This window comes from Bombyx mandarina, chromosome 23, assembly GCF_030267445.1.
Source record: "Bombyx mandarina strain Sakado chromosome 23, ASM3026744v2".
Taxonomy (NCBI): domain Eukaryota; kingdom Metazoa; phylum Arthropoda; class Insecta; order Lepidoptera; family Bombycidae; genus Bombyx; species Bombyx mandarina.
This window is the reverse complement of record NC_143229.1, coordinates 4,036,148-4,058,943: the sequence shown is the minus strand read 5'-3', so window position 1 is coordinate 4,058,943 and position 22,796 is coordinate 4,036,148.

Below are 22,796 nucleotides of genomic sequence, written 5' to 3'. Positions count from 1 at the left end.
TATGTAATAAAAATTTATAATTGTTTAATCCAAGTGAAAGTCATTTAATATCAAGTTGTTTGTGCATTCACGAGCAAAAAAAATAACTATTACCTTTGCTAACATGATTTTTTTTATTGCTTAGAGGGGGGACGAGCTCAAAGCCCACCTGGTGTTAAATGGTTACTGGAGCCCATGGACATCTATAACGTAAATGCGCCACCCACCTTGAGATATAAGTTCTAAGGTCTCAGTATAGTTACAACGGCATTACTGCAAGATCATGTTGATAAATGCAGTGTTAACTTTAAGTTCACAAATATTGCTATAAAGGACATAATTGATAATTTCAAGCTCATTAATATTAAAAAAACTGGTGATTTATGGGGAATATCAATTAAGGTTATAAAATCCATTATTGATATAATCGCACCTTACCTTGCTACAATATTTAATGACTGTATTGATAGTGGTGTGTTTCCTGATCTAATGAAATATAGTAAAATAATACCTCTGTTTAAATCTGGTAGTACTTTTGACCCCACTAACTTTAGACCCATTTCAGTACTACCAACTTTGAGTAAAATTTTTGAAAAAATTATTTTGGAACAGCTTTTGAACCATTTCTATTCCAATAACCTGCTTCATAACAAACAATATGGATTCACTAGAGGCCGTTCGACTATTGATGCAGGTGTAGATCTTATTAAAAATATTTTTCAGGCTTGGGAGGAATCGCATAATGCCCTTGGGGTATTCTGCGACTTATCTAAAGCTTTTGATTGTGTTGAGCATAATACATTGTTGAGGAAATTACACCATTATGGTATTAGGGGCGTTTCATTAGAACTTATTAAATCTTATTTATCCGGAAGAATCCAAAAGGTAGACGTTAAAGGAAAGAGATCTTCCGGTGTCTTACTTAATATGGGTGTTCCTCAGGGTTCCATATTGGGTCCCTTCTTATTTCTTGTGTATATCAATGATTTACCAAAGTTTATTGAAACCCGTCACGAGGTCGTATTATTCGCTGATGATACATCCTTATTGCTTAAAATTAAACGACAATTGGAAGATTATGACGATGTGAATGATGCTATCTCGCGCGTGGTACATTGGTTTAGTGTTAATAATCTGTTATTAAATAACAAAGAAACAAAATGTATAAAATTTACCACACCTAATGTTAGACAAGTAGACACTAATATCATTGTAAGTGGAGAGACACTGGAGCTTGTTGATTCGACAGTTTTTCTTGGTATAACAGTTGATTCCAGGCTGCAGTGGGGTCCTCACATATGCAAGTTAGCGAATAGACTTAGTTCTGCAGCGTTTGCGGTAAAAAAAATACGAACGTATACTGATGAAGATACGGCACGTCTAGTTTATTTCAGTTATTTTCATAGTGTTATGTCCTATGGCATTTTGCTATGGGGCAATGCTGCCGATGTCGAAACGATTTTCATCCTGCAGAAGAGGGCTATTCGTGCTATTTATAATATGCACCTGAGGGAATCCTTGAGGGACAAGTTTAAGGAAATCAAAATTCTAACTTTAGCGTCCCAATACATTTTTGAAAATTTATTGTACGTGCGTAAAAACATTGTAGAATTCCCCAGAGTCTGCGATTTGCATAATGTGAACACTAGGAACAAACATAGGCTTGCGTTGCCGGTGGCTCGAATTAAGAAAATAAGCAACTCTTTCAGGGGGCTGGGTGTACAGCTTTTCAACAAGATCCCACAAAACGTTCAACTACTACCTGTTCATAGATTTAAGAAAACTGTCAAGGAACGTTTGTGCAACAAGGCATATTATAAAGTTAAGGATTTTTTACTAGATGGCACTACGTGGGAATGAGGCGTTCGCTCCTGGCCTTTTCATTTTTCATTATTATTATTATTTATTTGAATTGTATTTTTTTGACTTGTTTTTTTGTATACTGTAAATATGTTTTCTTGTTAAAAAAAAAAAGAAAATAGTTGAGAAAATACAAAAAAAAAAAAAAGGCCGCTGAGTTTGTTTCGCCGGTTCTTCTCAGGACTGTGGCTTTTTTTGGAACCGGTGGTAGAGTTAACATTTTCTTTTACATTTTGACATTCAACAAGTGTGTTTTTAATGATATCCAAGTTGAAATAAATGATTTTGAATTTGAATTTGGCTGCCCCACCCTTCAAAGCATTACTGCTTCATGGCAGAAATAGGCAGGGTGATGGTACCTACCCGCGCGGATTCACAAGAGGTCCTACCACAAGTAATTGCGCAAATTATAATTTTGCGGGTTTGATTTTTATTACACGATGTTATTCCTTCACCGTGGAAGTCGTGAACATTTGTTGAGTACGTATTTCATTAGAAAAATTGGTACCCGCTTGAGACTCGAACACCAGTGGATCGCTAAACACGAATGCACCCCACGTCTTATCGTATAAATTAGAATTGATTAGAATAAAAATGTTATTTTTATCATGCAACATTAATGGCAATTATGAAGTTTCTGCACATCAAATTCTCAAAGCTTTCAATATTTATAAGACACAATGAAGACGTTAACATAACTTCTGCAAAGAAACCATTATTTTGAAAAGAATGCCTCGCGTCGTCAGCTCGCCAAGCAAAGGTTTCGTTCAACTGAAGCGCTTTATTATTTTTATCGAAACTATAATTTATTTAAAGAATGTCTAGACGAAGTGTATTGTTTCGTTAAAGAAACATTCGAAACCTCCGATTTTCTATTCTATTTCATTTAGATTTTCCAATTTAAAGGCCAAGTGTGCTTCTGAATTCTTGCGAAAACTCGAAAGAGCTGGTCCAAGGTAAACCTCGGGTCTAAGTTTAATGCAATACATATATTATATAAATTTTATAATATAATTTTTAAAAATACACATTTTTAACGGTTTTTTTTTCCTTTTTTTTCCTGCCTATGCTGATAGCCTTGAGATGCTATTTCAGCTTCACTTTAACGTGTGTAGGTGAGCTCACGTGGCTCAAACTGGAGTGTTGCTAACACTGACCCTATAAAGAGCAGTGCTTCGCAGAATCTACCACCGGATCGGAAACGCGACCCACTGACTTCTCAGTCCTCTTCATCCGGCGAGAAACTCAGTGGGCTGTGTCTGTGGGTTAATTAGCTCGTCGAGCTCTTCGTCGCAAGCAACGGGTTCGACGAGGACGGTGACCGGTGCTTGTGGTGCCTAAAAGCACCGTTAATGGATCGGAAGGATCGGAAGGATCGTAATGACGTGCTTTGGGCGACTTTTGGCTTGTTTACCATTCGGTCTACAGGATCGGATATGTAGTTTCCAGCGGCCACGATGAGAGGGCTCTCGTGTCATGCCACTTTGTCGAAGCTTTAACGGTAATTATCTATATAATGTGTGTATGTATTTTCTTTAATAATGTTTTATTAATAGTACACCGCAACATACCTGCTGTATCTTTATATTTTCCAGAGTTTCTGTTAATTAAACTGCAGTCGTGTTGAGGGATGCACCGATGTTCGAATCCCAGGCGGGTACCAATTTTTCTAATGAAATAAGTACTCAACAAATGTTCACGATTGACTTCTACGACTGGCTCCAGTAACCACTTAACACCAGGTGGGCTGTGAGCTCGTCCACACATGTAAGCAATAAAAAATATATAAAATAAAAAAACCTACGACGGAACAACTGCAACAGTCACACTAAAATGATGAACACCGTATTTTCTACACTCCTGCAGCTCGATACAAGCCATCCACGGCAGTTATGTTACGCCAAAACAGTATTGTATCTTCAAAATATCAACCACAGTGATTTCCTTAAAGTATTTTCTTTAGTCATTGCAAATCATGGATATAAATAAAACTAATTTTACGTTTCTTAATATCGTTTATTTTCCAGACTTCGAATACTTTTTAGTTTTCGTGGTAGCAAAGAGTAAAGATTTTATTTTTTCGTCGATATATCAATATCGCGCTTACTGCAGACTACTTTTCTACAAGATATTTATAATCTAGTCATACAGCGTGCATGCGAACTGTTTCATTACCTTAGTGCTTGCAGATTACTGAATTCCAAGACCGGATAATTTGCACTCGATCACACATCTCCGGCGAGGCAGCTTATTTATTTATGTTTGTAAAATTACTGTTGGCCTTTCCAGTTTTACCAGGGCAAGCAGGGAGCAAGGGCTCAGCCAAGAAGGGTAGGATTTGCTAACAGCTACCCGAGCGTCTCCAAAGGAGACCTAACTACTCAAGAGTAGCTGCTTCGCGAATGAGCGAGGTAGCTCTGTACTGTATGAACTACAGCACTGTCCATCATACAAACGTTCTCAGCCCACTAGCACGAATGGGTCTTCAAATTAATCACTGCTTGAATAATACGATACTTAATGACATAGACTCTAGGCACGAAAGAGGCGTTATAGTGGTATATAAAGGGTGTCCTAGAATGGATATTAATCAAACCTTATACTGATGGTAGGACGTCTCGTCAGTCCGCATAGGTAGGTACCTGCCTGTTTTTACCGTGAAGCAGTAATGCGTTTCGATTTGAAGGGTGGAACGGCCGCTGTACTGTTACAGCTGATACCTTAAAACTCTTGCTTCAAGGTGAACGAAACATATTACGATACCTCGCGGAAAACATAATTCAAGGGTTGGCAAAGAAATAGTGTGATCGTTATGTTCAAGTATTATGAGTATATATTTATTCTGAAACCATTTACTAGGGGAAACTTCTTTTTTTCCCGTCATATCGATTATTCTAATATACTTACTAACTACTAACTAATCACAAACACTACCTAAATTTTTCCGCTTGACATGCCCTTTGTTGGACATCCCGTATGCATATAAGGGAGTCCGTATAGAGTCCCTTCTTTATTTCGCCAGTAAAGTCGTGTTTTATGTAATTAACATTACAGTTGAAACAATAGGAGCTTTATTGTTGTAGTGGCATAAACAATCCTAAGTTATTATATTATATTAGTTATTAAATACATTATAAATTATTTTTACGTTTTAAATTTTTGGCGGTAAAAAGGTCCCGTGTCACAGACTATATTCTTTTTCCCACCTCTCGTGCGTTCCGGCTTACGCATCATAAAAAGGTGCGTTCTTAAATGCCACACATATATTACCTTTGTTATTTTCTGTACATTTAAATGAAACAGAAAGTATCTTCGTATGCTGTCTTCCTGTCTGTGTTTTTTTGACATAATTTCGAAATAATTTGCTTATAATTCGAATTTACAGAAAAATACAGAAGCAACTCGATATTAATCTCATACAGTGAACCAAAACAGTATTTACGACATTCGGAAAGCATTAGAAAAGATTCATTTATTGTTACTAAAAAAGTCTGTTAACGCAGTAATAAGCATTCGCGGGGTTCGAGCGCCGAGCAAGCGATACATAATAAGCAGAGTTCGCGTGCTTGCCAAGCATAAAGTATAGCTTGGAAATGAAAGCGTGCTTATTGTTTTAAATTGCCACCCGCCCATTATGTGACAGTGGGCGGAATGCGTAGCCCGGCTTTCTTTCACTCCTTGTTTATGACAAGTACAGACACATAGGTTTGCTTTTTGTGAACGCGCTAATCTATGCCGATTTCAACGTAATGTTGTTGAAAGGAAAACACAGCTGTTCCCAAACTTGTAAAGAAACGAGAATTCTGTTGAAAACTCTTGAAATCATGTTTCAAAACAAAACTGTACCTGTAAACTTTGTATGAGAAGTTTATTTTAAGAAAAGCGAAGTACTTGAACACGGTTTATTACAAATACGAAGTACTTCACTTGGAATAATATTTATTATACAAAAATAGTTTCTCAAGTTCTTTTCATGATACAGTGTCACACCAAAGTCAGTCTTATCACGAGGGTCGTAAAACTTAATCCAGATGCGTTGCCCTCGAAATTGTCCCATAAAACACGTTGTCGCGCCATGAAAAGGCAGAAAACCTTATAAAGCTACATTTGCATAAGGTTTCGTGTAGCGTCGTGCCTGACAAAGATTTTGGCGTGCTATCTATTGTGCCCCTGACAGCTGACTTATTATTTCAACGGCATTTTTTTTTTATTAGAAAGAAAAAAAAACAGAGGCGTTTACTGGAAAATAAACAGTAACATCGATATTTTATAGTGCTTCAGCAACCAACAATCACTTCACGCAACCATTGTGGTTAAGCGAAACGAAACTAATTGTATTACTGGCTCGTTTCGTAGTGGACTTTTCGCTTTTATAACACAAGCGGTAATGGAAGTCGAACAAAGCCGGATGTTAGGAAATTTTAATTGATTTTACAGAGGTCGGAGTAGTTGGGTCGCGTGCACAAATCGCGTGATTTGTACCGCTCGGATCGCGGGTGACGTCGCCAGGGAGCCTCCCCCTACAGCCGGGCCACTAGACTCCCGCATACCAGTAGCGGGTGCAGTAACATGTCCAACCCCGTTCCGCTATGAAACGACAGTTTTATTTCCCTCTAACTCGGGACAAGAGCGAGAAATCAGATTGCTCCTTTCCTTATTTAGGTTGCTCGGTAAGTTGTTATTTCTGTTGTTTATTTTGCGATGTTCCTTGGAACGGGAACATAAATTTGGAATTGAAAATATTACTGGTGGTAGGACCTCTTGTGAGTCCGCGCGGGTAGGTTCTACCACCCTGCCTATTTCTGCCGTGAAGCAGTTATGCGTTTCGGATTGAAGGGCGGACCAACTGTTGTCACTATACTGAGACCTTAGATATCTTAAGGTGAGTGGCGCATTTACGTCGTAGATGTCAATGGACTCCAGTAACCACTTAACACCAGGTGGGCTGTGAGCTCGTCCACCCAACTAAGCAATAAAAAAATGTTTCATAGCTCTCAAAATAGTTATCATTCTTTATTGTTTAATTACTATTTTTATTTCAATGTTAGTAACCGCTAAGGGTTATGTTAGCTTCACCGGATGTGTAGACGGTTTTACGGGGCTCAGTCTGGAGTCCCTACTTACTGTGTACACCCTACATTCTACATACGGTATTACTAACCTTTTTTTATAAATTTTCATTCTTATAAGATTATAATCGACGTAAAGTAATCTTCACTTATGCCAAATCAATTAAAATGTATAACTTTGACAAACTAATACAGATATTAAAGATTTACAAAAATGACCTTTGAGGCGTATTGCAAACCCGCAAAATATTACCACCTATTTATACCGTGAAAATGTTATGTTAAATAAACAATTTCATTGGGATTTATAAATTCGCATTCTGTATGTAATAATTAGTACCATTTATTACGAATGAGCTGCGAGCTCGTCAACTCAACTACAGATATAAAAAAGACACGCTCGAAAGATTTTCGATCTAAATCCAATCTCCATAGAAGAAACGTTTTATGAAAACACAAATTAAATCACCATCAACTTCCAAGTGACGATTTAAAAGCAAAGATATTAATAAAGATACATTGAAACGGATTATTCTTCTTCCGTTTCCGGCACGTTGACGTCGACGGATTCCTGAAGACAGTTGATTATCGTGAAACGAGTTCCATAAAGGAGGAACGACGGGATTCACTGAGAATTAGTACGACTGGAAATGCAAGTTTAGGTCGGTCGTGTGACGCAAAAAAAATATGTGTGGTGTCGTGGGACACCGGATAGAAGCTCCTTATTATATAAATATTAATTTTAAGTTCTTTTTGAGGTATAAAGAAAATAAAACTGGAGGTTTCGCAACAACCCACGGTCATTCGGCAACGTGCGAACTTATTTTGATACACTTCATTCACGGTTGTTTGCATAAGAGTTGGTTAGTGTATTGCGCAAACGAACGCTCTGAGATCGTGGTCAATGAATGATAAAAAATATGTTATTTTTTGTACGTTATTACAAAGTTAAGTCGTACGCTGTGAACATTACTAATAAAATTCTTACGTTACGGACCTTTTTTCCCGGTTAGGGTACCCCTCCGCATCGTCCCATAAGGATCTTCGTTCCAAAACGTATATTTCATTTTATTTCATTAAGCACAAGTGACGTCAAGATACTGTTCAAATTAATCACTATTATATGGGATTGGGAACGTCGTACGGGCATCTCGCTATCTTCCTCTCACACCCGCGGTTTAATGGTGCGGATGTCAAAATATTTTCAAATGTTAGACGAGTTAAAGTTCTCGTTGTTGACTAGACGAGTCGCTCAAACATTATTTTTATTTAATCATAAGTTAATTTTTTTTAACTATCATATTTACCCACATTTCAATATTGGAATATCACACACAAAGAGTATATTAAATATGGTCGATTCCAGGACTAATTGCTTGAGGTAAGCAGGTACAGTTACTAAAGATGCACGTCATTTCGGATCCTCTCGATCCACTAACGGTGCTTTTAGGTACTTCAAGCACCGGTCACCGTTCTCGTCGAACCCGTCGCTTGCGGTGATGGGCTCCACGAGTAAATTAACCCTCAGACACAGCCCACTGAGTTTCTCGCCGGATCTTCTCAGTGGGTCGCGTTTCCGATCCGGTGGTAGATTCTGCGAAGCACGGCTCTTGCTAGGGTTCGTGTTAGCAACGTCGTCAGGTTTGAGCCCCGTGAGCTCACCTACTAGTTAAGGTTACGCTGGAAAAGCCCCTTAAGGCTACCAGCTTAAGTAGGAAAAAAAAAACTAAAGATGCTCTTCACACCTTGTTTTGAGAATGACAACTCAAGAAACACCGTGCCATAGCGGGCGCTATGGCTGTAACATATTCTGGAAGTACAATGATGTTTTCATGTTCACAACTAAGGTACACATAGAATCATTCATTTAGAAAAATTAAAAAAAGAAGATCTAGTAAAATCATAACATCCTTGTCAGATTTTACAAACCGTCCACAGAAGCATGAGTAAAAAGGAATGAATATTACAAATGATTCAATTTGGAGCGACATTATTTTTGTGAGACTCACTGCGCAGACTCACGATTTTTCAGAGAGAAAATCACTTATTCGTCTTTTTTTCTAATGATGGCAATGAAATTCTGCTGGATTTGGCGATTATATGCCCTTTGTTCGAGCTGTGAGCTGGCTTGACAAGGTCGAACTGTGACCTTATTATTGCTAACGTAGGAAACGGATATTGGTGACAACAATTTAGGAAGTGACCTTATTATCACTAATATTAAAATTCAGGCTGACACCGACAACCCATTTATTTTTATTTATTTATTGTTAACATAGAAGTAGAAACACAATCATAATTTGCATCTGTGCTTGAAGTAGGTGATAAAACCTGTATCTCAAGCAGCAGTGCTCCTCGTACAAAGAATACAACAGCTTTACTTCAAATACAAAAAGACAAAACTGAAATTCATGGATTACATAAAAGTGACAATATGTGCTTAAAAATATAACAATTAACAAAAAATATAGAAATTAATGTATTAATGTACCCTCTGTGTGTAATGAGTCTGAGCATGAGTGAGTGTAAGAAGGTATGTGTGGGAAACCCATAGCAACCGGTTGTAGGTTTTTGTTACAAATATGATCCAAATTACTCCTGGTAACTTTTTTATCTATGTATATGCTACCGACAATCTGTATAATACGGTATTCTATACAATACCTCGGCAATGTATAGAATACCTAAAACGTTAAGGTAATGTATGAAATATTTTTCATTTTATACTTTGCCTGGGCATTCTATACAATACCGATTGCGCTGCCGGCAATTTGTGTAAAAGACGATAACAGGGAAGAGGAAGTGCGACTTGTTTACATATTCATATCATTGCGTTGCTTGCAATATCTACAACTTTGCGAACCGTGCCAGCAAAACAAAAAGGAATAAAAAAAGATGTGTGGTGTCGTGGGACACCGGATAGGAATGAAGTTCCTTATTATAAAATATTAATTTTAAGTTCTATTCGAGGTATAAAGAAAATAAAACTGGAGGTTTCGCAACAACCCACGGTCATTCGGTAACGTGCGAACTTATTGTGGTACACTTCATTCACGGTTGTTTGCATAAGAGTTGGTGTATTGCGCAAACGAACGCTCTGAGATCGTGGTCAATCAATGATAAAAAAATATGTTATTTTTTGTACGTTATGACAAAGTTAAGTCGTACACTGTGTGCATTACTAGTAAAAATCTTACGTTACGGACGTTTTTTCCCGGTTAGGGTACCCCTCCGCATCGTCCCATAAGGAACTTTGTTCCAAAAGAGGGACTGTTGTCAAACCAATATAATTTTCATCTGACTTTCATTCTCGCTGTCAAGTAAATTTGATTGACTGCCAGTCTCATCCAGACCGAGAATATAATTTTATATATATATATATATATATATATATTATATGATATATATATATCTATCATATAAATTAATATAATAATATAAAACTAGTAGTCCCCTGGTAGTCGAAATTTGAGTATAACTAATGGAAATTATAAGTTTGTACACTATTATGATTCTATTGTCAAAGACTATTATTTAATCACAACAGAGAAAACAATATTTAATATATTCTCAATTTGACAGACTATAACTGACAGACTGCAAAGAAAAGTTTGACAATAAACAAATAGTATGCATGCGTGTGTGCGTCAAGTACATGGTAGTGTGTGTAATGCTTTTTTTATTGTTTTAATGTATTTTTAAGGCATAATTTAAAAAAATATTAACATTCTGCAGTCCTTCTCTATATTCTCTATAAGTGTGGGAAATTTCATACTCCTCTGCCCGCGCAATTTTCGTAAAAAGGGGTACAAAGTTTTTCCTTCACGTATTAATATATAGATATAAAGTTAAAGTATATACTGGAAAATAATATTGATAATATTTCATACATTACCTTAACGTTTTAGGTATTATATAGAATACCTGAATTATACAGATTGCCGGTAACATATACACTAACAGTTGGAGCACACTTGATAGATTCTGATAATTCTTCAAAAACATGAACATATTCTACGAACCAGTTATTAGTTTCAATTTAAAAGCTGAAACAGCCTGGAATTGAAACTGCGACATCATGTCTTAGCTCAACATAATTCAGATAGATGGTTCTATTCACATCGTGATGTTTATCACCTTCAATACGACTTTGGTACTGAAAATAGCCTGTCTGAAATATATAAAACAAATAAGCTCATTGCTGTACTTTTCACCGCTGAATACAATTTCAACCAGATCACCAATAGCATTTTGACGAATTAAAAACTACAAACTATATCAAGGCGCAAAAACTATTTATAAATTAACAACGTTCCTGAATTGTTTAAGATGTTACATTATATCACCACCAACAAAAATAAAGAGGAAATCTTCTGTAATATCCGGGCTACATCGCGCCACGTGTCACTGGGTGTCTCGCGAAGAATTCATTAAATGGGTCGCACAAACCAATTTATTTCGCCTGCAACTAGGTTACCAACACAAAAAATCCAAGCTGTTTATCCGAACTCTTTACTTATTCCAACCGCACTTTTGTTCTTCGTAATCAACAAGAAAAAGCTTTCCCATTTAATCTTATTGGGTAAATATTCCAAGGGACTCTATTTTGAACGAACCAGGATTAAAAGAATCTAATATTTATACCTGATCTCACGGCTCCATTTCTGTTTTCTGTTAATGGTCTATCGATGAATATTTATGTTGCATCGGAAGCACCAGTAGATACTTGTTTATTTTATTGCGCTGTTCGTTTCCAACGGAATTTCTTTCCAAAATTTCTTGAGTGCATATTTAATAAGATACATAGTTCCGACCAGAATACTGAGTGAAGTAGGACAGGTCTTGTACCGTACAATTGAGATTTCGACCTCATGTCTCAAAGCAGTATTCGCATCGTGATACCTATCAGCTTTAGTAACGACCTACTAACCAGATGAGTTAGTCTGCCCATCTATAGAAATAAACAGTTCATTTTTAATGAATAACAGTTCATTATTTATTCGTTCATACATTGTTAATGTACAGGGTGGCCCATAAGTCCTTTGAAAAGTAAAGGAGACGGAAAATGGTGGGCCAAAAATGTAATAACTTGGAATGTAGTCTAAAAATTTGTCATATTTTTTTATATAAGAATATAAAAAATCACCTCAATCCTCTTTCTGGGACCGGAGAAAAATGAGAAAGTTAGTTTTTGTCGGTATAACGGTGTGATCGATTTAATTAATCGATTACAGGATTATAAAAAGAAAAACATTGCACTAGGTAATTAATGCAAAAGCATTTAAATGAGCGATTTATACTTGTTGTATACAAGTGCGGTATGCGCCGGATTTAATTGCGATTATATACATAAATGAAGAAAAGTCTATTATTACTTAACAAAGTAATATGATTATCGATTTCAAATCGATTAAAATCGATTGTATTTTTGATGACAGCTTTGACAGTAAGCTGACATGACGTTTGTTCATAGATTATACAATTATTTTTTGGCGCTTGTTGGTTTTTTCTGCTCTACTCGTTTTGTATGTTCGACGCATTTTGAGTGTGTATCTATCCGGCTGTTTTTATATTTTCAACGATCACTGCTTTATTATTACGGATTCCAACTCTGCCAGCCTTGTACGACAATCGCTTCTACACTGGACACCGAAGATCGCTCACACGTTTGACTTGAAATTGTTGCATTGGATACTGTTGAAATTATGGATCGCTGTGTGAATTGTGGGATAGCAATTCCATATTCCATACCTGATATATATCATTGATATTCATTCATAATATAACATTTAAAAGATTATCCAATGGATATAATAAACATTTACTTATGCTTAAATAAGTTATTATTCAGCTCTTTTAAAGAGATTGTAACATAACCTAACTTTTACTAAATCTTTATTAACTCGGCTCTCAGATTGAGAAAACTTTTATAATTTTCAGCAAGGTACTGATAAATCTGAATCTATTAATTCATATTAGTTTCATCACGTTACATTCGGGCCCAAAAATGTATGTAATCGTTTCAGTCTCCTTTGAATAAAACGAACAGGGCGCGCGTGAGCGGTGCAGGGGAAGCGGGGGGAGTAACTTCGGTTTCTGGGAATTTAGTCGCGATGGAGCGTTTTACCGGAGCGGACCGTGCGTTTTGTGTGCGCGAGTTTTATAAAAACGACAATTCGGCAACCGTTGCGCGGCGTAAATTTCGAGAACACAAAGGTTTACACAACTTTGACGACACTCCAACTCTTCAAACGATTAAGAACTGGGTTGCTAAGTTCGAGGAGACCGGTTCGACGTTAGATAAACCGCGGTTGGGTCGCCCAAGGACGTCACGTACGGAACAAAACATAGACACAGTGACACAGTCTATTCGCGAAAATCCGACACAGTCAACTCGTAAGCGCGCCAGAGCATTAAACGTATCCAGGACATCGTTACAACGGATTTTGAAGAAAGATTTACATATGCACCCTTACAAAATTCAGTTGGTTCAAGAATTAAAGGAAACTGACGGTATTCAAAGACAAAATTATGCGAATGAAATGTTGAATCGGTTTACTTCCTTCAATAACATAATGTTCTCTGACGAGGCTCATTTCCATCTTAACGGGCATGTTAGTAAACAAAATTGCCGCTATTGGAGCCCCATCAATCCAAAACTTAAGCATCAGAAGCCCTTACATAGTCCGAAAGTGACTGTTTGGGCCGCTATGTCAGCCCATGGTATCCTAGGGCCTTACTTCTTTGAGGATGGCAGAGGGCGCGCAGTTACTGTTACGTCGGAGCGATATGTGGCTATGATCGAAGAGTTTTTCATACCAGAATTGCAAAACTTTTCAGGCTTTAATGCCAGGACGTGGTTTCAACAGGATGGGGCCACTTCTCACACCTCTAACACTGCTATGCCCGTTATCCGTCAACTTTTTCCTGGCAAAGTTATCTCTAAGAGAGGAGACATTTCCTGGCCTCCACGTAGTCCAGATCTGACCCCGATGGATTTTTTTTTGTGGGGCTACCTTAAGGCTAAAGTATACGACACAAACCCGCGGTCAATTGAGGCTCTAAAAGAAAACATCCGCAGAGAAATGACAAGCATTTCAGCAGTGACGTGCCGCGCAGTCATCGACAATTTTAGACGTCGTTTGCAAGAGTGCCGTGATCGCAACGGATTACATTTATGAGATGTTATTTTCAAAAAATAATTCCCGTTTTTTAAGCTTTTTATGTAAATAAAAATTTAATTCATAATGTAATTAGTTTTATTTTAATAAATTTTTTTTCATATCAAAGGACTTATGGGCCACCCGTATATTATCTTTATTCATATAAAACATTACCGCTCTATCCGGAGGCATGATTGGCATTGATTCAGGGTGAATTCAGTGACAAAAGCTTATCACTGAACTACTCTGAAACGTTTGGTCAAATTTCAAAGTTTTTTATTTGGTTTTCTGGGTCTGGTCTGGTCTGCGTACCTGGAAAGTTTATATTTACAATTCGACATGGTAGCATTCAATCTAGGTTATATTTATTTATTTTTAAAGCAGTCCAACGTCTGCTATCATGCCCGCTAAATTTGTATAATACTTCAAGTTGAAATGTAAAGATGATCGAAATCTATTTTTTTTTCCATAACTATGATGGCTAAAATTCATGATGCAAATAAAATATAATGTATTTTCCGTGATAAAAAAGAGGAAACACTACCTAATTTATTGTCGAAATGCGGTAAATAGCATCGTGGTTTTAGCATTCAAGATCACATTACAAGAAATCCGATGGAAGTTAAAGTATATTTTTGAATTCTCCAAGCGAGACGGGATGAAAACTGAATACAAAATTTTCTGGCACCGACGAAAATCAAGGTGTTTTATCTTGGAATAACTATTCTCGTTCTTACGTAAATAGGATTGGTATATTGAACTTCGTGACGAAATAAAGAGGATATCATCAAGTGAATGAGCCCACGTAAAATCCTTGAGGTATTATCGAAGACATCGATTTAGTTTAGGCTAATTGACTTATGTAACCTGTACTAATGAAGTTTTCTTGGAAACCAAATATGATTTATTTTATGATATTTGACTTGTTAATTTTGTAGATAAAGAAATTTTGGAATGTTTTAATTTCTGGAATATTCTCCTCCTATCTAAGGAGAATTCGACGAATTTATATGAATTGGTTGAGCTGGGTGGTCTAGGCACCCACCGTTTCAACATTTTAGGGTATTTTCTGACGATCTATTTAACTTATTGCGAACTTACATAAAAATACTCATGTTCCTTTTGCATGAGGAAATTAGTAACAAAACGGATCATGCAGTATGCTGTTTCATCGTGATTTATTTTCTAAAAATCATTAATACCCTCCATCGGTCCAACACGTTGAGCCCCTGAGAAACGGGGCATTTAGTTCCTGGCCACTCGCCAACTACGAAACTGGTGTAGTGTTTTTACATTTAATGCTCTTAAGTTTGACGTAGAAAACTGCTGAAGTAACTAGCTCGCTAAGATTAATAATGTTCACTTATAGAGGTCTGAGTCGAATTAGTTCTCATGAAAAACGAACTGACTAATGTAAAAACATCTGCTTTTTACATTTTGGTTTAATCGAAACGTTTTTTTGATTACTCTCTACATTCTATATTCGGCATGCAAAGTTTTTTTATTGCACTTGGTGGGTTGGATGAGGTTTTTCTTTAATACCATAGTAGGCATCTGAGCACCTGGCCCACTTAATGTGAGTGTTTACCATCAGCACCATCGGCGATGCACGTCAGCACTGACAGGGATACAGCGAAGCTACGGACTATCACAGAGTAAAGCACGTAAAGGTAAAAATGATCTATATAAACTCATTGAAGATGAACGCAGTGGTTCTATAGAGTATGGATGAACTCTACTTCGGTGGCCGGTAACCCCCCTACCTCATCCGGGTTCTTACCTCGGAGGGGATCGGACGTCGAGTGTAAGAGTGCAGGGGAGTCGTTTAGTGGGTGGGTCCTAAAATCCTTGGGCCCGCTTTCTGCTCACAACACCATGCAGACCGTTGAGTCTCACATACCCCGCGCGCCCCTTTTGGAGGAGACTTCGTAGGAGGTTCGGCCCACTACCCGAAAAAAAAAAAGAAAAAAAGGCTGTGCGATGATAAAAACGAGATTATGGAATCATCTAACACAATTCCTCACTCTCTAGAGAGCATACGATACAAAGCATAGAGAGAACCAAATTCCTTCCCTCAATCCAGATTTCAAACGATATAATATAAATAAATAAATATACATATATATAGTAACAATCACGCCACGTTAACTGGTCCCGTGCTAAGTTCGTAAAGAACTTTTGCTACAGGTATCAGATAACGGAAATAAATGTAAGATTTTTATTATACACATACATATATTTAATATACACCCATAACCCTAGAAAAGACATTTAATATTTATCATCATACTCATACATCATACAAATATCTTCCCTTGGCGGGATTCGAACCCGCGACCCCCTTGTGTAGTGACTATGTCACTTACCACTACACCAGACGGCCGTTAATATTAAAACGTATACGTAATTTACTATCAAAATAGCCGTGCTATGTTCTAGCTGAGTGCCCCACTCACCTAGAACCGTGAGGTCTAAGCCAAACGCGAACGACGTTTCTTCGGTCAATCCAGTAAAATTCATTAGACAACAAAGGATCATCGCTAACTATCCACCACGTAAACGTCGCATTAAAACGATTTATAACGTTCGTAAAAACTGCGACAAGGTAAGAACGTGGAACAACGTAATTCCGCAAGTGGGTCACTGTCGCGAGACGATCCCTTGTCAAATTAACGCTTCCCTCTGTCTCTTGCTGACAAACGACGCGCGCATACTAAAAACTTGTTCGTGAACTCGACGAGAACGGAACAAAGTCATTCGTTCAATGACTCCTGAAATTATACAGATTATATTCAACTTTTAAATGTAAATGAGACCGAATGAGAGCGACTGTGCTTTATGTGTTTTTCCTTTAAATAAATTGAGTCTTTAGTGGGTACTCAACGATTAATTAATCCTTCAACTGGTGGAAGTAAAGTGAATTCAAATTTACTAGTTATGTCTTAATGTTGTACAACTAAATAAATAACTTAAATTGAAATTTTAATTCGAAATATTGTGGGTTTGAAAACCTGCACAATGCAACATTGCCTGTATAAAAAAAAAAGTGTTTTTCTACCTCAGTGGCTAACTTTACTGTCCATTGCTCCAAATGGAGAACGGTAACGCAGAACTGCACAAATGTGCAGTTCTGCGTTACAACTTTAAGTATATGGTAAGAGTTGTAAAATGCTATTGATACTTCGATCTCATGTCTTGCAGTCGGCAGTTGCAGTGGCCTTCGTGATTTCTATGGGCCTCAGTAACTATTTAGATGGGCCTCCAACTCTTCTACCTCTCACAAGCGATGAAAGGAGAATACGACCTCAGATTTATTCTTTTACATTCTCCTGTCCACTTCTTTTCTCTATCTTTATACTATTATCTACGATCTTACATAAATGAGGTGGATAGAACAATCATAACTTTTCTCCATCGATTCGCAATTTGTTAGGCTAAATTTATGCATCCTACCTACCTGATGTAGCTTATTCTCGGGTAAGGCCTCCGTTGTTTGAAATCAGAGATGGATTTGTATGAAAATAAGGTTTATTCATGTAAACTAGATTTCACTGCATGCAGCCCATTTAGGTTCAGCTAATTAAAGCAAGTTAACGAACATTTTGTTCAAATTCTGAACTTGAAGAACTTAAAATCAATGTTATCAATATTTTGAAATTGGCATACCTACGATTCCCTGTAGACCGATTGATTGATTCTAATCTGTAAAAGTTTTATCAATTTAAGTAATCGGTAACTTGTTGAATATTGAACACGAAAAAGCTTCTTCAACGTCTTCTTCAAATATTAAATACAAAGGTCTGAACGATGGCCTCTTGCACTTAGTTTTAAAACGATGTAAATATTTTAGTACCACTATTCCCAAATGTGAACGTTATAAATCTGACATATGAAAAGTTCATAACTAGGAAACTAATTGGTCCCTTGAGTTGTTTTGTTGTGGATCGCACTCTAGGGTTGAATTTTGTTCCATAAAATTGTGAGAGTAGTGTTTAAAAATATCTAGGAACTTGGAATAGGTACTTAATATATATATAATGAATAACTAAAACAATCCGTACCTAACCATCAAATGGATTTTAGATTTTTATTGATAATAAATAAAAAATAAAAAATAATAATAATTAATTTTCATAAAAAAAAAAGCATAAGCATGATGCATTTTTTTTTCGCAGTACTAATTGCATAAGCACAATAGTGATGCATCAACATCCATTGATCCATCCAAGACTTGCATTATATCCTACTAAGATTATTGTAATAGTTAGGTCTTCACACTACGGACTAAAAATGAAGAAACAGTATCAATGGCTGCTGGAGAACGGGTCAATGCTGCTTTTGAATCAGACTATTATCATTGAGACCTTTTAACTTGAAGTCATTCTTTATTTTATCAAGATATATTAGCCAAAGCCCACAAATAATAGGCAAGCACTACCTCGCTTGATGCATTATACGTCTAATGTGAAATAGTGTTCAAAATCAGACCATACAAATTTTAATCGTATAGCTATTTTAATCAACCAATGCTTAGCACCCCCATTAAACAACTTAATTTTTCGGTCAAGATATTCAGAGAATATAGTAGATCATGACATGCAAACAGAAATACAAGAATCGTCGTGGTCTAAAGGATAAGACGTCCGGTGCATTCGTATGTAGCGATGCACCGGTGTTCGAATCCCGCAGGCGGGTACCAATTTTTCTAATGAAATACGTACTCAACAAATATTCACGATTGACTTCCACGGTGAAGGAATAACATCGTGTAATAAAAACCAAACTCGCAAAATTATAATTTGCGTAATCACTGGTGGTAGGACCTCTTGGGAGTCCGCACGGGTAGGTACCACCACCCCGCCTATTTCCGCCGTGAAGCAGTAATGCGATTCGGTTTGAAGGGTGGGGTAGCCGTTGTAAATATACTGAGACCTTAGAACTTATATCTCGAGGTGGGTGGCGCATTTACGTTGTAGATGTCTATGGGCTCCAGTAACCACTTAACACCAGGTGGGCTGTGAGCTCGTCCATCCATCTAAGCAATAATTTTTTAAAAAAACATGAGATTAATCCTGCATAATCCTTTTAAGCTTGCAACAATCAATGAGATTCAAATTAAATGAAACACTTTCCATTTAAAGAACGAATCCGATTTTATGATCCGCGAATATCGGGTGGACGTTTCTAGATGTTCGGATCACGTTTTTATTGTTATGGAAATATGACTTTTCCGCTAGTTGGAATTTCAAAAGGGTCGATTAGATCGTCTGGTTTTGAAGGTTCCACACAATACGGACTCTACCCCCTTATTTGTAAGACGCTCCCTTCGACTCCTTGCGGCATTCCTTTCGAGGGTTTCTGAAATTTTTAGCTCCCTCGTTCTTTTGTAATGCAGAAGCGACTTTTAAAGTTTACTGCCATTGAGTTATGGGACGTTCGCTCGATTGAGTTTCATCTGAGTGTGAAAATGCTGTTCGAACTGAGATGCTACCCCCTTAAAGTTTAACTGCGCAAGTTCGTGTCCCAGTCACATTTTTATGCGAAAAAATATATTTAAATACATAGATCATAGATTCTATGCAGTAACCGAAATATAAAAAACCAAATTGCTTGCATTTCCCAACGTTTCTATCATGAGAGTAATTGTATCGAAAAAAAATTTGAACATATACTTTTTTTTTTATAAATTCAGCTAGTTTAAGCCAACTTTTTATTTATTGCTACCGATGGAAAGTCGAGCTTTCGGCTACCTGGTGTTAGATGGTTATCGGATAGGTAATGAAGAAGACAAAGGGAATGCCACAACCTGGTGACCTGATATCGAAGTCTGAATTGTATCCCATAACGGTAGTGTACATAGCCTGAACCACTCTTAAATGTTTAAACATGATTTAAGTTTAATATTATGTTATACTAACGTACGGTGCAGCGAATATTCTAATAATATCTCCCCACGCTAATACATGTCGTCTATCAAACTCCTTTATAGGAGGTATTCTTCGAGTTTTACATCGCACCCTTTGCTACAATCTATCAAATCACTTTTTCGCGGCTCCCTTACATCTTCCTCATATCGGTGATGGATTCCTCATGGCCCATGAAAAAAGACACAAACTTGTCCCAAAATTTGATATGAAACATTGTTCCGTATTATGGTTCGTGTTGGGCACTAAAATGGCGCATTTCTGAAAAAATATTATATTCCCATTGCATAAAAAAAATTTTTTTTAATAAATTTTTATATTGGACTATCGACCCGCCCTCGCTTCGCTTCGGAAACATTAAATTTTATTATTGATAGTTGAGTCCCGCGATGTTACCCGCGGTTATTGTAGTACTGCGGGTGACGCCGCGGGGCGAAGCTAGTCTAAAAAAAGTAGCCTAAGTTACTTCTTATATCATCAGCTACCTGTGAGTGAAAGTTCCGTGAAAATCGATCAAGCCGTTCCAGAGATTAGCCGGAACAAACAGACAGCCAGACAGACAGACAAAAATTGTAAAAAAAATTATTTTGGTGTATGTACCGTATATACCTAGTCAGGTCATAAATTCTGTCACATGTTTAATGTAAAATAATTGAAACAAGTTTATTCATTATGTAACCATTCATATACCAAAATGAACTTAACAAAACATAGATTCTTATGACACTAAAGTTTATTCAAAATGACCTCCGTGATTTTGAATACAGGCCTTCAATCTGCGCGGCCTGTCATTCATCGCAGCACGAACGAGGTCCATGTTAATATCGGCGGCTGCCTTAATCAAGGATGTCTTGAGTGACTCCAAATTGGGATGAGGCTTTGAGCACGCCTTTTCCTCCAAGTGTTGCCATATCTTATAATCTAACGGATTCAAATCTGGACTGGAGGAGGGCCAGTCTTCGTGCCGGATGAAGTCGATTTCACGCGCCGCCAGCCAGTCTTGTGTGCTCTTCGCTCTGTGAGCTGGTGCCGAATCTTGTTGGAATACCCAGTGCCTGTTATTAAACATGGTATGAGAAACAGGTTCCACAAGGTTCGTCAGGACTGTATTTTGATACACAGCTGCATTCGTTTTTACACCTTTCTCACAAAAATGTACCTCTGTTAAGCCCCAATAAGAAACTCCCAACCATACCATGAGCGAGGATGAAAAATGACCTCGTTGGACACGCGGAATACGGTTGCTCGCTTCTTCACTACTGTGTGCGTACACCTTATCATTTTTTTTGTTGTAGCTCTCTTCTACGGTAAAAAATTTTTCATCCGAAAAAAGAATTTCCCGATATTTTTTTCCCGCGTACCGCTTCAACAAAGCGCGGCATCTCTTCAGTCTCAGGTCCATTAGACGAGTATTCAAACGATGTCCTGTTTTTCTTCGATTCTTCATTTAACACCCTTTTCACCGTGATTCTGCTTAACCCCATCTGAAGGGCCAACAGTTTCTGCTTACGTTTGGGATTTCTTTGAATTCGCGCCTTCACAGCTTTTATCACTGCTGGAGTCCTAACAGACCGAGGGTGACCACTTCTTGACCTGTCATCTACACTAGAGTCTTCATTGTATCGTTTGATGGTACGATAAACGAATCTTTTGGTTATATTCAAATTTTTCAGTATGTTAAAAATTTGAATTGGCGCGTAACCGCAACGATGCAACGCAATAACTGCAACACGGTCTTCTTTAAGCGTCCACTCCATATTTAAAAATGAGTAAAATTCTAAAAGTATACATTTTTATTTTCATGAACAATTCGAAATTCGAATTCAATAAACTTTTTTGTGGCCAGCATTCTAAAAGAAAAGTTTTTACTGTGTGACAATACTTATGACCTGACTAGTTATATTCATATGCATGTAGTAAAAATCAGTTATTTCAATATTACAAACAGACACTCCAATTTTATTTATATGTATTGATTATGGATAATATGGTGTTAGGGATAAATACTACAGAAACTGACCTATATTTTTGCCTGTTCATTGTCACATTACTATTCTATTCTATCAGCCCACAGACGTCCACTGCAGGACATAGGCCTCCCCCAAGCCTCGCTACATAGGTCGGTCCTGCACTGCCTACATACAGCGGATCCCCGCGAACCTCAATAGGTCGTCGGTTCAGGTTCCTCGTCGGTCCTTGTGGGAGGCCTACGCACAGAATATTAATATACTGTGGGTAGGCCAATATATAGACCTATACCCAATTGTCCAGTTACGAAGCCATCAAATATTTTACCTTAAAAAAAAAATATTTTAAATTTTATTCTTATACGGCTGAGACGAGACCAAATAATATTTCAAGGTGGGTGATGACATTCACGCTGTTCTATAAATGGGCTCTAGTAACCGCTCAATACCAAGTGGACCGTGAACTTGTCTGCCCACAAAATCTTTTGAGAGAAAAGTATTTATAGTAACAAAATATCCAAGCTGTGACATACTACATTTTAGTGCTTTTGGCCCGTCACGACGCATCCATCAATAACGCCTCGCCTCTCATATTGAACGGGGAATTCAATAAAAATTTATCAGTAAATTTAATAGTTTTCAGTGCGATTATTCAGTTTGTTGGCTTCGTTAGTTCGCTTATAAAGAATAACGTTTGGAAATAAAATAACATTTATCGTATCGATGTTTATTTCTTGTAAAACAAACATTTTACGATTAGCTCTGGAACAGATTGTGACTTAATGTTTGATTGAATTGTTCAAAAAATTGTCAATTTGATGGACAATTCAAACA